Below are 16,004 nucleotides of genomic sequence, written 5' to 3'. Positions count from 1 at the left end.
ATATTCACCATTTTAAATTCATTAAAACAATGTTGATAATTTTTACAGGTTGCACTAATTGCAGAAAACGTTCTAATTGTATAAATTGAAGAGGTTGAGGAAGGAAAACAGAAATCCAGCCTTACTGTGTTATTATTTGTCATGATTCTCCTTTGCATTCCTCCCTAGTTGTCTTTTATATCTTAAAAGCGTAATACTGCCTGAATTGAGCTCAACACTCACAAAACACATTGTTGGGTCACAACAGACACCTGCACTGTGATTAAAATGTTGAGTGAAGTAAAAAATAATAATAAGAAGATGGGGGGCGGGGGTTGATTCTGTTGCATTTTTGACAAAAAAAGTAATAAAAATGTTCACTCTGACTCCAGTCACATTCTACCTTTTGTAATACAACAGATGTAAATACTTGAAAAAAGTGAAATAAATAAAGTTGTTTGCTCAGCTTTTTGCTTGTTTCTTTAGCCGTGAATGTGGCGCCATCTTCAGGTGAAATGGTACAACAGTAGAAAGCCCGATAGGACCCTTTGCTTTTTAACCTGCATAACTAATTAAAAACAAGTTTTAAAAATGTTACCCAACACCTGAAGTTGTCTTGTAATGTTTTTTTTTTTTACTACATTATGTATCACATATTATTAAAAGATCTGCAGACTAGAGAGAAGACATATCTTAACTTCTGGATAGTTTATTGGTAGAAATATGTGAATAACAAAACATATTTTATCATTATTTTTTTATTGCACCACTTTTAGATGTTCATATTAGATCTGCAGGCTCAACTTACAGCATTGATTTTAGACGCACTCTTATATGCATCTTGATACATCATATAAATGCTATGTATTGTGTCTGGGCTGAAACGATTCCTCGAGTGATTCGAGCACCTCGATCATTCAAATTCCTCGAGGAAAATTTACCTGCCTCGAAGCTTCGTGTTTTATTGTGTTATTATTTTATTATGTTTTATTATTTAGCCACCGTGTTCCGGGACATTATTAGTGTTGCGCGGAGCTGTCACTTCCGCCTCCGAGTTGTTGACGAAAGCTACGTTTTTAGCAGCATAACGTCCAATTTTCAAGTTCGGACCGTGGGGATTTTATTGATTGATAACATTGCCCGGGTTTTCATCGTTTTTGGGGGACCAATAAGCATCCTTAAAATGACTGGCACGATGCCTGGAGTACGGCAGCCTTTCTCCTCCGGGAGCTGCTGGTTCAAAGCGTACGGCGGGAAGAGCGCTGCAGGTAAGCGGATAGACTGAACACGGCGGCCGTCTGAGTAGTTGATGATTATAGTGCAAGTGTTGCTTTATCGTGCAATAAATTTTATAACATCCCGGTCTGAACAAACGGGTGGCGGAGCGCAGCCGCGGTACAAGGCTGGTAGATGAGTTTCTGAGTGTGACTGACAAAGGTGCCGTAAATATCCCGTATTGTTCCCCGTCATCCCCCACCCCGGTTCTTACGTTCGTCCCCTGGTCTAACAGTCATGTCTCCTCCCCCGACCCCACATTAGGTTCGTTCGTTCACCTCTAATCTACCCTGCGCCCCCCATCACCACTCCAATCCCCCAACTCCAGGCGACATTTCCCGTATTCCCAAACCCAAACCTTGACAGGTATGGGGGCAAAGTGAGAATTCATCTATTAAACTCACTGAAGATGAATACATAAACTAAAAGCTGGAGTATACACATTTTTTATTAGCGTATTTGTGAGCTTGGCTCTTTATTATTAAAGTAAATGTAATTTCAGATGTTTGTATAACTTTTCTTCAGGTTAAATTAGAAAGTGAGCTATTATTGTTACAAGTTAATTTTCTAAACTACAAAAACGTAATTGTTAGGGATGCTATGGAGTTAGATTTGTTTCAATCAAATAAAAAAAAAAAATCACATATAGTTATCATGTATAGTTAGCCAAATACACCTGGCCCTTAAAAGCAACACTTCCCTTCCTGGCCATCTCTGACTCAACACTTGCTGGTCTCTCCATCCTCATGTTCTGATCCTCTCTAGCAGCTGGAGGAATCAGTAATACCTACAAGCCTGTCCTGCTTCAGCTGCACTCTGCTGGTCATACTAGGATGGGGAATTAGGAGAACACCAATTTAATTTAACACAGCAAAAGGCATATTACATCTAATTCAAAATAAAACTAAGTACAAGACACATACACACCAAATTTAAAAAACCCCCAGAAATTATGTGAATATCCTCCTTCGGCCTGTGACCTACCAGCTTAGTTTTACATTTTACATCTGGAAGAAAATATATATTTAAGAGTTACATTGCCTCCCCTCATTGACAACACTGATTATGTGCTTGGTATATAAATAAGTCACTTGACATGTGGTGCAGATTAACGTGGACCTAACAACGTTTGGTGTGAAAGTGAGTTCCAACTTCTGTTTGCTCCTCTATGCGTTTCCACTGTGACCATTTTACTGATGTTGACCCTTTTTCTGGAGAAAGACTTGAGCATTTGTTTAAACAGCGGGAGCAAGCACGCAAAAGACAAGACTCACTTGCTGGAGAACAACAGATAAGTTTGAAACTCTCTCAAGGTTGCTGGTTGCCACAGCATTGAATGATTTCAAGACCTCAAGCATCAACATGGCATTCTCATGGTACTGACACAGACAGGTTTTTCAATCTGAGGCTCTGATAGGTGATGTGGAAAGGACGCAAGGCACAGAATGATGAGTAACTAAGCTTAATATTTGGGTTTTGTTGGAGAAATACACCATGAAGGTTTTGCATAGTATTAGTTAGAATCATTCTTTGACGTTTTACTTTATTTCTGGTCATGGTGTCTTGCTTGTCAGTCGTCACCCTTGAATTGTTTTCCAAAAACGCGCACACTCCGGGAGATGCGCTGGAGAAAACTAGGCTTCCTTTGTTTTTGCATTTTTTCTCTCAGTGTTTTGTTAAGTCAAGCCAAACTCTTGAACCAGATGAAGTAGCCGATATTTCTTGGGAAATGGGTGTTTTTTTATGTAAATCTGTGAGCTTTAAATTGATTGGTGAATTGTTTTGATTTGGCCTTTTGATGCTGTCACAGTTGGTGGGAACAGATGCTGTTCACTGATGTGGATGCTATGTGGTTGTTTGAGAACAACAGAAGGACACAAGAACAGGAACTATGCATACATAGGCGTCCATACATTCTTCAGGAACTTATTCCTGAAGAACAAAGCGCCATGGACGCTTCCCCTAAAGTTGCCAGTACCACTTCAGGTGTCTTGACAAATTTGACAGTCAAGACTCCTGAAGATACTGTTGCTTTGAAAAGCAACAGTATTCCTGTTCCTGTTATGGAGCTGCTCTTGGAAACTTGCTCCGGGGATACAGACATTGATGATTGTGAAAGTGTTGATGTTCCCCTTGAACAAATGGACCTGGCTGTTGATGCGAACTGTGACAGCAAGGAACATGCGAAGAAATTTGAACAAATCTTTTGAGGATTCATCAGTAGAAGAAACCTCTTCCGCTGATTAAAACTCAAAAGATACAATTTAAAATTACGCAGATCATTGTGATGGCATGGACGCTAAAGATATGGACGTTTCCAATTAGAAAGTCCATTTTGTAAACTCAAATGCTGAGAATGTTGTGGCACATTTGGAAGTCTTTTCTGAGCATTTTCTACTAAAACCATGGTCTTCAGAAGAATACTCAGAAGACATTAAATTTTCAGAAAATTTTGACAGGAGGGATATTTCCAGTCAGTCTCTAAGCTTAACTCCTCCGAAATATATGTCACATTTTGACAACATTTCTGTGTTCTACTTCAGTAGAAATGTTTTCTGAAGAAAACTCAGAACATGAAGTTCAAATTGAGCCACAACATTGTGACAGCATGGATGTTAAAGAAATGGATGTTTCCTTTATGAAAGTTCATTCTGAAAGCAGAAATGCCAGGAAAGTGATGTCACAAGTTTCTAAGTGGATTCGCCAGCTAGGGAATAGGTTGGCAAATCTCCCACCAAAGAGAAAGAGCTAACTATTTTCTTTCTTGGCAAAGAAAAGTTTGAGGAGCTCATTAATGACCTGATTTCACCTCTGGAAGAACTTCAAACACATTTCGGAGAAAGTGGATGGAATATGGCCCACACAGAGTCATTCCCCAACTCCATTGTTAATGCGGCTCATCGGAGTTGTGACCACAAGGTTTCCAGTGCCTGTTTTGGTGCGCTTCAAGGGTGGACTGTGACACCCTGGAAGCAGCTGATGGGTACTTCCAGGGTGTCACAGTCTGGAAGTGGCATGCAGCTCGGGTGGTCGCTAAGGCAAAATGTTGGGATTCACTCCAGTGTCAAGGGTAGCTTCCTTCCACCTACTTGTAGGGGGACGGGTTCTGACTGTTGTCTGTACTTATGTGACAAGCAGCAGTTCAGATTGGCCACATTTTTTGGAGTTGTTAGAGGGATGCTGGAGAGTGTCCGTCCTAGTGACTTCCTTGTTCTGTTAGGGGTTTTCAACGCTCACATGGGCAATTACAGTGAGATCTGGAGGCTTGAGGTTGAGAGGATCGGCCACCCTGATCTAAACCTGAGTAGCACGGTTATTGGACTTCTGTGCTCATCATGGATAGTCCATAATGTACACCTTGTTCAAGCATAAGGGTGTCCATATGTGCTTGTAGCACCAGGGCACCCTGGCCACAGTTCTATGGTAGACTTTGTCGTTTTCCCATCTAATCTGTGGCTGCATGTCTTGGACTCTTGGGTGAAGACAGGGGCAGAGCTGACCGAGTGGTCAGTGGATAGCTGACCACTCGTAAGTTGAGTAAACTGACTTTGATGATGGTGTCATTACTTGACATAGTTGTACTGTTCAAAACTTTTCGGTCTGCTTCAGCAGAAACGGTGTAGTGTCCGGGGATGTTAAAATGTTAACCACTGTTAAGAGAATAAAATCATTACTTCTAGCTCGTTATATTCTCTTGTGCTCCCGGATTCATTGAAGTCGTCATTGTATCAGCTGAACCATAAAAAACGCGACAACACATTTTCCACGTCCAAAAGCATAACATTTTATTAAACAAAACAACTAATGACACGGACAGAACTCAAATAAAATCCCAAACCAGCAATATTTACCTCACACGACAGTCATCCGCACACCACGACAAAATATTACGAAGAAACATCTCACCGCTACGGATGCTTCTTCGGAGACCAGGTCACAAGGGAACCTCATGGCGATCTGAAGTTTTTTTGTTCCGGGTCCCACACTTTAAACGGGACGGCGTGTTTTCCCTTTGACGCTGTATTGAACTTAGGGGGAGTGTGCTTTAGCGAGTTTTCATTTTAAGAACAAAGAAGTATTATTTTTCATTAAAATAAAGACATGTTTTTTATGGCCCTGTCTAGAATTTTATCAAGTGATCAAACTCATTCACAAGGAAACAAGCGGTGTTCTTACTTAAAGAGAACTGCCCTTTTAAGTTATTTTAATTCAACTTAGTGTATGTTTCACTAGAAATATCCTAGATAAATAATTACTCCAATTGAACCGTGAATTTAATTTGAAGTGGATTTCCTTATTTGAAACACCATTAATTTTAACTAATTATTGAAGATATGGTTAAGTTTTACAACTAGCTTATTTTAAATATATTTTCTTAACATTTCCAGGATTAAAGGACAAGATCTAGAGCAGTGGTGCCCAAAGTCAGTCTTCGAGGGCCGACATCCTGCATGATTTAGTTCTTCTCCTTTTACTAACAATTCAATATTCTTACATGTTGTGTTTGGTTAACATAGAACATCCATTCAGACCTTAAGATAGTGAACTTGTTCAGCTGAAGACGGATTGAGAATGTTAATCTTTCCATCTGATACATTTCATCAAGGAGGAGCCAGCGTCTGGTCTCTCCATCCTGTAATTAATATCTGATACAAATATTTTGCATTGTCAGGTAAAAATTCTGTGATACCAGAATAAAGGTGGGAATTTAAAAGGTATTCTTATATTAAGCGTATTTTCAATGTTTCCGTGTATTTCTATCCAATATTTTCTTATAACTGTACAGTCCCTAAATATATGCCAATGGTTGGGTTCTGTGTTTCCACATTGCAGTGCAGGATGGCACTTCCACTAAGATTGACATCAAAACCACAACCCTGGAAAAGAAAGTAGCTAATATTGAAAAACTTGTAGAGCTAACCAAGACTGAACTGCCCCGGGTCTCTACTCATTTATACAACATTTGACACCAGTTCACTCGTATTAAGCAACTGAAAGAAACTTTGTCCCAGCACAATGTTGTAGTCCATGTTGATTACAGCGAAAATTACACCTGCAAATGGAGGAATGAAATCAAAGTCACTCACTTTGGTGGATCCCACCAGCAAGTCACACTCCATACAGGGGTGATGTACTACACTGGTGGGGAAGTCTATAGTATGACGCCGTTACTACATGGGTAAATCTGCAGCCAGTTTTGGAGGACATAACATCAAACTACCCCCTGGCAAAAAATATCCACTTCCTATCCGATGGACCCACATCTCAGTATCGTAATAAGGAAGCATTCTACGTAGCATCCACAGTACCTTTTATGAAAGGGTTCAAGTCTGTGACATGGAACTTCACTGAGGCCTCTCATGGGAAAGGAGCTCCTGAAGGAATGGGAGATGCTCTTAAAAACCTTGCAGATCGTGTGGAGGCCTATGGCACAAATATCCCAAATGCTTCTGCTCTACTGGAGAATCTGGTAAAACACTCATCTGTTGGGGTTTTTGAAGCGACATTGGAGAATATTGCTACATGCGGGGAACTTGTTCCTTCATTCCTGAAATCTGTCCCAGGGACATCAGGAAATGTATTTCTGACGTCAGCAGCAATGAGATGGAGCGCTACCCGCCCTCTCTGCAAAGACTAACAAAACGTCTATCAGGCGTTGTTTTTCCTGCTTTCCCCTCGGCGTTCACTGCAGAGCTCACCAGTGGGAACACCAGACAGTGGGCATTCACCTCCTGAAATCAAAATTCTAATCAGAAAAGATCTTGAGTTTTTTAATCAAAATTTCAAAACAGATCAATTGAGCCCAATTTACTGAAGCTGAGTACCCCGCCTCTCGCCCGAAACGTTAGCTGGAGATAGGCACCAGCAACCCTGCTGACCCCACTAAGGGACAAGGGTGCAAGAAAATGGATGGATGGATGGATGGAACTCGAGGCTTTCACTTACCCACTTGTTGAGTGTGGGAAAAGAGCGCACTAATGCCCCTAGTGGATTCTTTCATTTATGGCGCTAACTCTCCTCTTCCAGATAAAGAATTTAATTACATCTTTTGCACATTTTAAATCAAACTAAGCAATGCAGATAATTAAAATAATTGAATCTAATATTAAGGTCAATCTGATCAGTATTATACTATGCAACACATCCCAGATTTTAAAGGGGATGTGTTGCATCCCCTTTTTCCCTTTGGTGGGAAAAAAAAACTTTTACTCAAAAATGACCAGGAGAGGTCGACAAAACGCAACTACACTGAAAGAAGAACATTAACTGGTCTTACAATGCAATCAAAGAAGCAAACTTAAGAATAAAATAGCCATTACAAATGTTTTGGGTAGAGTATCAATTTAGTGGTAAGAGTAAACAGGAGATCTCATGAAGGGGCGATTTATAAAACACAGTAAAGAGGCAGGTTGAGATGGGGGGTGTTAGAGAATGAGAAAAGGTAAAAAAAAATTAAAACGTAAAATTCTTTGATGATCTGCTTGTTGCACAAGGCTTGTTAATGAGTTCAAATGTAATAATAATGTAATTATGTTGTTAAATGTTTTCCTTATGAACAGAGTAAGCAATTAAGGCAAGACATAAGTTTAAGAGGATCCTCCTCACGCAGTTCAAAATAGATCAAGCAGATGGCTTAGTGTCTAACTTCTGGAAAAATACTTACTCTCTCTATAAAACCTATCAAAAACACTAGACGATTTTGAACAGAGATTTTAGAAACCATTTCAACTGCAGTCAAAATAATTTTTACTATCGGTTGGGGCTTTGGGTGGGTTTCTTGTCACAAAGAGAGTAGAAAAGTTGCCAGGACATAGGATTAAAGATGAAGACATTTCAGCAGAGAGCTCATCTGCTGACAATGAAAGATTTAAATACTTTGGTTTTGACATTGTCACCAAAGACAACGTAAAAGACGATGGAATTTTAGGAGAATGCGAAGGCAATAAGAGATGGAAGTACTTTGGTTTTGACATTTTTCCTGAAGATCAAAAGGACATTTTAGCTTCCTCTAAAGTTGAGGAAGTTACCATCAATACGGATTTGACAGTCAAGACATCTGAGGACACTGTTGCTTTGGAAAGCGTCTGTGTTCCTGATAACAAAATGGAGCTGCACTTGGAAGCTTGCTCTGGGGAAACAGATATGAACATTAAAAACACATCAGAAGACTTTGATGATTTTGACAGTGTTGATGTTCCCCATGGACAAACTGACCTGGCTGGTACAGCAAGCTGTGACAGCAAGGAACGTGATGAATTTTGAAAAAATCTTTGAGGATTCATCAGTGGAAGAAACCTCTTCAGTTGATGCAACCTCAAAAGATGAAATTCAAAATTACACAGACCATTTTGACAGCATGTACGTTAACGACATGGATGCTAAAAACATGATTGTTTCCTCTAAGGACTTTCATTCTGGAAGCACAAATGCTGGGAAGGTTGTGTCACATTTTGAAGAAGTCTCTGAGGATTCTTCACCAGAAGAATGGTCTTCAGAAGTAGAAAATTCAGAAGATGACATTCAAATTGAACATTTCAACAGCATGGATGTTAAAGACATGGATGTTTCCTCTAAGGACTGAGAGGTTTGCAAGTCTCCGACCAAAGAGAAATTTACGTTTGAGGAAAGAGAATGATTTGAGGAAGCTCATTAATGACCTGATCCACTGGCGGGACCCCAAGAAGTCAGGTATGGAGTTCAGCCTGTCCCTGCTTCTGCTGCTCTCACTGGCAGCCTACAGCGTCATCAGTGTGGTTTCCTACATGCTGCTCGCCCTACTTTGTGTCGCCATCACCTTTCGCATCTACACGTCTGTTGTCCAGGCTGTGCAGAGCTCTGCTTAGGGACACCCATTCAGAGAGCTGATAGAGAAGGATGTCACCATTCCTCCCGAGACGTACCGCAAGCACGTGGACACCAGTCTGACCCACATCAACCGAGCCCTGAAGGAGATGTTTTTGCTGGAGGACCCTGTGGATTCTCTATAGCTGGCTGTGGTCATGTGGATGTTGACCTATATTGGAGCAGTTTTTAATGGAATTACCATCCTCATCCTGGCGGATATCCTGCTGTTTGCTGCACCTCCACTCTACAAGATTGCCGATTATACACTACTTGGACCCAAGACATGTAACGATGCAACTGCCTCCCAACAGCAGCAAAGTTTCAGGGCTACTACCAAGTATAAAAAAAGTTAGTTAAGCTAAGAAATTAATCAGAGTAGTTAACTGGGCCAATTTAGTTACAGAGGAAATATTTCTTGGTTGTTTAGAAGTTTTATTTCACCACGGAAATGCACAGTACTGCCCACAAAGTCAAGAAATTCTGCTTGTAAATTTACGTTATTACCTTTAATTCTTACCTGTGAAAGGTAAAAGTCAGTGAGTCCACTTTGTACAGCAAAACCGTTGAAACTAGACATGCAGCACGTTCTCTCCACTGCCACTTTCAAGATGGCGGCGAAGTAAGTAGGACTCAGCATATATGTGTTCATGCCTATTGTCCAATCAGCGATTTCTCAGGTCTCCAACTGGGACAGACCCTTTCTGTTTTGTTAATGTTGTAATGCTTTGTTAATGTTGTGTTTTTGAATTTCTAACTGTGCTATGTTAATGTTGTGCTTTTGAATTTGTGAATGTGCTTTATTAATGTTGTGCTTTTGAATTTGTAAAGTGCTTCGTTAATGTTGTGCTTTTGAATTTGTAAATGTGCTTCGTTAATGTTGTGCTTTTGAATTTGTAAATGTGCTTCGTTAATGTTGTTTTTGAATTTGTAACTGTGCTTCGTTAATGTTGTGGTTTTGGACTTGCAAATGTGCTTCGTTAATGTTTTTGAATTTGTAATTGTGCTTCATTGATGTTGTGCTTTTGAATTTGTAAATGTGCTTCGTTAATGTTGTTTTTGAATTTGTAACTGTGCTTCGTTAATGTTGTGGTTTTGGACTTGCAAATGTGCTTCGTTAATGTTTTTGAATTTGTAATTGTGCTTCATTGATGTTGTGCTTTTGAATTTGTAAATGTGCTTTGTTAATGTGCTTTTGAACTTGTAAATGTGCTTTGTTAATGTTGTTTTTGAATTTGTAAATGTGCTCCGTTAATGTTGTGCTTTTGAATTTGTAAATGTGCTTCGTTAATGTTGTTTTTGAATTTGTAAATGTGCTTCGTTAATGTTGTGCTTTTGAATTTGTAATGTGCTTTGTTAATGTTGTGCTTTTGAATTTGTAATTGTGCTTCGTTAATGTTGTGCATTTGAATTTGTAAATGTGCTTTATTAATATTGTGCATTTGAATTTGTAAATGTGCTTCGTTAATGTGTTCTTGAATTTGTAACTGTGCTTCGTTAATGTTGTGCTTTTGGATTTGTAAATGTGCTTCGTTAATGTTGTTTTTGAATTTGTAATTGTGCTTTGTTGATGTTGTGCTTTTGAATTTGTAAATGTGCTGTTAATGTGCTTTTGAATTTGTAATTGTGCTTTGTTAATATTGTGCATTTGAATTTGTAACTGCTTTGTTAATGTTGTGCTTTTGAATTTGTAATTGTGCATCGTTAATGTTGTGTTCTTGAATTTGTAACTGTGCTTCATTAATGTTGTGCTTTTGAATTTGTAATTGTGTTTCGTTAATGTTGTGCATTTGAATTTGTAATTGTGCTTCGTTAATGTGTTTTTGAATTTGTAATTGTGTTTCGTTAATGTTTTTGTAATTCGTAACTGTACTTTCTTAATGTGGAAATCCAGGAAAACTTAAAAGTCCATTATATTTGGAAGACAACAATGCTCATGGTATTGCTTTATTTGCTTCTGAAATTATTTATAAATTTACAAACGCCTTCATTTATTTTTTTGTGTGTATTTTTTAAAAATTATAAGTTTTGGCACCGATGTTCTGTCAGTTATTATTAGTAGTTGTTTTTTTTTTTTGGTGAGATTTGGCTTCCTGCCATCATGGAAGCTCCAGCTGATCACTTTCTCCTCTTGAATTTTCATTATTGAGATGTTTATTGGGGGAGGCCTGTAGAACGGGGTTTCTGGCTGCGAGTTGATGATTTTAGTTAAAGACATATTCGGGAGAAGAAGAGGAGAGAAACAAACTATCAACTACACACCCCATTAAAAGTGAACAGAGCCACCTCCTACGCCCCCTACTTTAATGGCACCTCAGATATTATTACAGTGATTCTTGAGATTAGGGACAAAATGGGTTTACATTTTCAACAAAAAATAAAAAACATTCCTAAAGATTATGTATTCTAATTTGGCCAAGTGTAAACAACTGAGCCAAACGCATCCAACTGAAAACGTACATGGGTTTTATTTCCCAACTCCTCAGATGGAACCATATTAATTTTGGTTTGATTTGGTATGAACAAAATAAATAAACTTGTAAAAGGTGTTATCAAAATAATGAATTCAAACAACTTTTCTAAAAAAAAAAAATACAATTTCCCTAACTTGAGATTCATAAATAAAAAACGTTGACACCAGAAAAAGACAACAGTGGGCTTGTCAAATTGACCCTACAATAAAAATACAGAGAAGCACCATTACATAAGCACTCTATATACATTCATAAAAGAAACGATAAACAACTTTGCAAGAGCCATTAATTTAAACACGTATAAGTAGGCCTACCTCAAAGAAATAAACTAATTCAAACTCACTTCCAAAAGGCCAACAGCCTGTTCAGAGTGAAGCAGATTTTCACCCTGAACGCGGGACAATTTATCTCCCCTCTGAACAAAACAAATACACAAAACAGGTAAAACAAACAATATACTGAAGCCACAACCTCAGAAATCTGTTTATATTTTTATATTAAACACACACGCCGCCACAGAGCCATGTAATCTCCCTCAAAGGTTGCAACGGCCAGGTCTCACTGCTCACGGACATAAATCAATCAAAAATAAAACCTCATCGCTACAAAAAAAGAAAAGAAAATCACTAGCGTTTGCTTATTATTTGTATACTAGCACTACAGTTTATTCCTAGGTCCGCTTACCAAGTTTCAAGTTTTTACTGTTATCTTTACAGCTTCAGATCGGGACCAACGGCTGTTCCGCAGATATGACGGCACATATGCGGCTCAACGCTTAGAATTAAGAAGCCCAATTACTTCACAGTGCCACCTGCTGGACACTTTGAAACCCGCTTTAGAAAAGCAAGGGGAATAATAGTGACCTCAGTATTGAGATTTAACTTCACCTGGTTACACAAATATGACAAATAATGTTTTGGAAATGTAAATAAGTTTTTTTCTAGCTGTCATGGTAACTCAAAGCGAAAGCAAGAGAGCCGCATTTCGCAATGCGGATGTGACCTCAGCATTATACGGCGGTCTTTCGAGAAACAGCAGGCGCAAATTGTGACACCGCACCTACCGTGGCACTTCCGGTGGCAGGTGTCACGGCTGTCTGTTGTCACTGACTTCGGCTGACTTCGGCACCTCATACTGGCACTTCCGCTGACACCTGCCATTATTGGTCATAAGTGGCACCTTACCCGGAAGCCCGTGGCACAAGTGGCACCTTACGGCAGCTGTCAACATGTTTTCACTGAGGCTCTTTATTGGAAACTGAAATTTGAGACTGTATCCAAAATAGACCAGGGCGTATTTGCTTTTTTGAGGGAACACAACACTTAAGAAGAAATGCAATACTTTGTGCCAGATCCACCAGTGTTTTCTTGATATGCTGAACTATGTATAATACAATTACAACAAAAAATACAATTGTTTATAAATGTAGCTGTTTGTATAAGGTTTCCAGTAACAAAACAGCGTGGTATGAAAGATTAAATGCGCAAATATGTCATTGTGCCTGCCAAATATATAACGCTGAGTGGAGCGGTTGACCGCTCTAAGATGGCCGCCCTAAATCTCGTCAGCGACAATAGGCGAGAGCGGTCCGTGAGGCGTGGGAGGTGCCAGTATGAGGTCGCGGCAACCCTTGGAAGGTGCCGAAGTCAGTGACAACACTGGCAACTAGCCCGGAAAACAGTGGCACTTGTGACCAATAACGGCAGGTGTCAGCGGAAATGCTAGTATGAGGTGCCAAAGTCAGCCGAAGTCAGTGACAACACTGACATCTAGCCCCGAAAACAGTGGCACTTGTGGCGCCTAATGACACCTGCCACCGGAAGTGCCATTAGTAGGTGCGGGGTCACGATTTGAGCTCGGCCCTGCTGGGTCTTTCTCAAACTGTGGTGCCCAGACCACTGGTGGTCCGCGAGCGCCCCTAGCAAGGTACTGCATGTAAAAGACCCTTTATTTGCCGTGACGTGAGCTCAAAGTGGGATGCTGCACCTAGCTTACCAAAGGTTCGTTTTTAAAAATAGTAACGGATAAGTGGCTTAAAACTGGGTCACTTAAAAGAAAGACTGGAAATTCTGGCGGAAAGAAAACAACTCCAGGATACCTGCTGACAGAATTGTCGTTCACGATTGCATTCTTTTGAACGGCTCTGTGCCATGAACGCTGGGATTCAATTCTCAGTTAGTGAGAACAGTTCTTTGTTTTTTCAGTAGGACCAAGCTCAAAACTTGGCAGTGGCATCTATAGTGGCCTGCAGTGGCAACTGTGACCTGCCGCTGCTTAATAATGGCAGCTAGCTTCTGTGACGTGTGCCACGGCTTTTGTGTCAGACTGAATATATTTATTTCAAACCAAAACAAAAAACGAAAGACACCCTTCTGTGTCAGATTGAATATGAATGATTTTATTTAGAAAACCCCCCCAAAAACAACTGGTGGATCTGGCACAGCCTGCTACGGAGCCCTATGGGACATGGGGAAAATTTTTTATATCTTAAAATTCTCAAGTTTTGCGTTTCCTCACAATAAGCAAGTACAGCCTGGTCTATTTTGGATTCAGTCACAAATATCAATTTAAAATTTCTAACACACATTTAAAGGGCCTTAGTGAAAACTTGTTTAAAAACTGATTGAAAATCCACTACAGAAGTGTATCGCTATCACTGAGGAAAGAAATTTGAGCGCTATCGCCAGATCTAGGGGAGTCTGAGTCAGTATCAAGTGGTGCACAGGCAGAAGACTCATGTGTAACCAATATCTGTGGATCACAGAGGAACCAAGTTGTTACAATGTTACTTTGGCAAGAGCTTATTCTGAGCCAAGCATTTTCAATTTAAGAAAAAAAAAATAAATACAATTCAAATTCAGTCAACAACATCAAAGAAATAAAATGCACAAATGAAACAACAAAATAACCACACATTCTCAATAAAAGAAAAGAGAAAACAAATATAATTATACAGTTCAAATTCAACCAACATTTGGAGTTCAACAAGGAAGGAAAGTAGAACATGCACAAATAAAACATAATAGCACAAAAGGAAGAAAATGTAATCATTAGTTAACATAACCAAACTGAACAAAACATTCCATCTACATTGGTAACATAGTAAATACTGTAAATGCCAAACATTGGTATTTACTGTGTAGATACCAACGTTTGGCAGTTACAACCGTTATACAGCAGTTACAAAGGAAATCCAGCCCAACAAAATACACTTTTATGAGAAATAAAAATACTACACCAACACCACCCAAATACTAATATGGCAACCGGGCCCAAATGCAAACACAACATTGACTAATCGAGCAATTTAAATAAATCCAAAATCCCAAGGATCCAACAACAAAAAGCAAGCCATCTACAGACAGATCAAAGCTTAGTATAAAACTGTCCAAATTACACATAAGCTATATGAAACACTACAAAACCAATCTTTATATAGAACATTTTAAAGAAGCTGCTTTTATGGGCTTATAAAAGTTGCCTTTTATCCTATCTTACTCTGGCAAGAACTCGGTTATTCTGAGTCGTGCATGCCCAGAGCCAGAAAACTCGCTAGACCCACAGAGAGACATTCTTCTCTTTGGGATGCACAAAAGTTGGTGAGTACCAATTCAATATTTCTCTCGTACACAACACGTATGTCTATATATATATATATATATATATATACTAATTGTAATTCAAAAATAGGGGACTGTGACAGCCGACCCTACTGTCACACAGACCTGAATGGTAACTGTTTGTTTTGTTCATCCTTAATATTAATTTAGATATTAATTAGTGAATAGTTTAGATTTTTATTTTTGAAAATTTTCATTAGCTTGACTTTTTAGTTAACTATTTGAAGTGCACGCATTTAGTTAACTTTATTTGTCAGTTCTTTATATTTTTGTTAAAAGCAACAAATTAATTTATTTGTTTTGAGTTACCAGTTTCCTTTGGAGCTGCTGCTGGAGGGTCACAGAAGAGCTCCAGCTAATTGACATCCATATATGGCTGGCAAACCTCCTCAGCGGGCCGTTCCATTTGTTTGCCAGGGGACGGGGAAATTTGGTTTTCTTTCATTTAATTTGACCAGTTCTTTAATGTCTCTTCTATTTGGTAGTTTCAGTCCAATGTTTGTTTAATTTAAAGATTTGGTGTTGTATTGATTATTATTTATTTAAGTTTTTGTATGTTTAATTACCCCTTGTGTGTCAGCTGTGGTCTGATCAGCCACTATTTAAGCTCCCCTCATGTCTTGTTTGTTAGGTCAGTTTTGTGCTTGAGTTCTTTGTGTTACTACCTGAGTTGGAGTTTGTTATGTTGACCTCAGTTTTTGGGCCCAGTTCTTCATTGTTTAATTATTTTTKAACTTTTTTGTAATAAATTAAGATTATTTTTGGATTCCATTCAGTGTCTCTCTGGCTGGTTTATGCAAGAACCCTCACAGGG

The 16,004-nt window shown here is 39.1% G+C and overlaps 1 pseudogene; it reads left to right on the top strand.

The window, feature by feature from the left end:
* The first annotated feature begins 8,767 nt into the window (after positions 1-8,767).
* On the top strand, positions 8,768-9,869 carry LOC103470101 (reticulon-3 pseudogene; annotated as a pseudogene).
* The last annotated feature ends 6,135 nt before the right edge of the window (positions 9,870-16,004 follow it).

The sequence above is a fragment of the Poecilia reticulata genome, linkage group LG9 (assembly GCF_000633615.1).
Source record: "Poecilia reticulata strain Guanapo linkage group LG9, Guppy_female_1.0+MT, whole genome shotgun sequence".
In the NCBI taxonomy this organism is placed as follows: Eukaryota; Metazoa; Chordata; class Actinopteri; order Cyprinodontiformes; family Poeciliidae; genus Poecilia; species Poecilia reticulata.
This window is presented reverse-complemented; position numbering and strand designations above follow the sequence as displayed.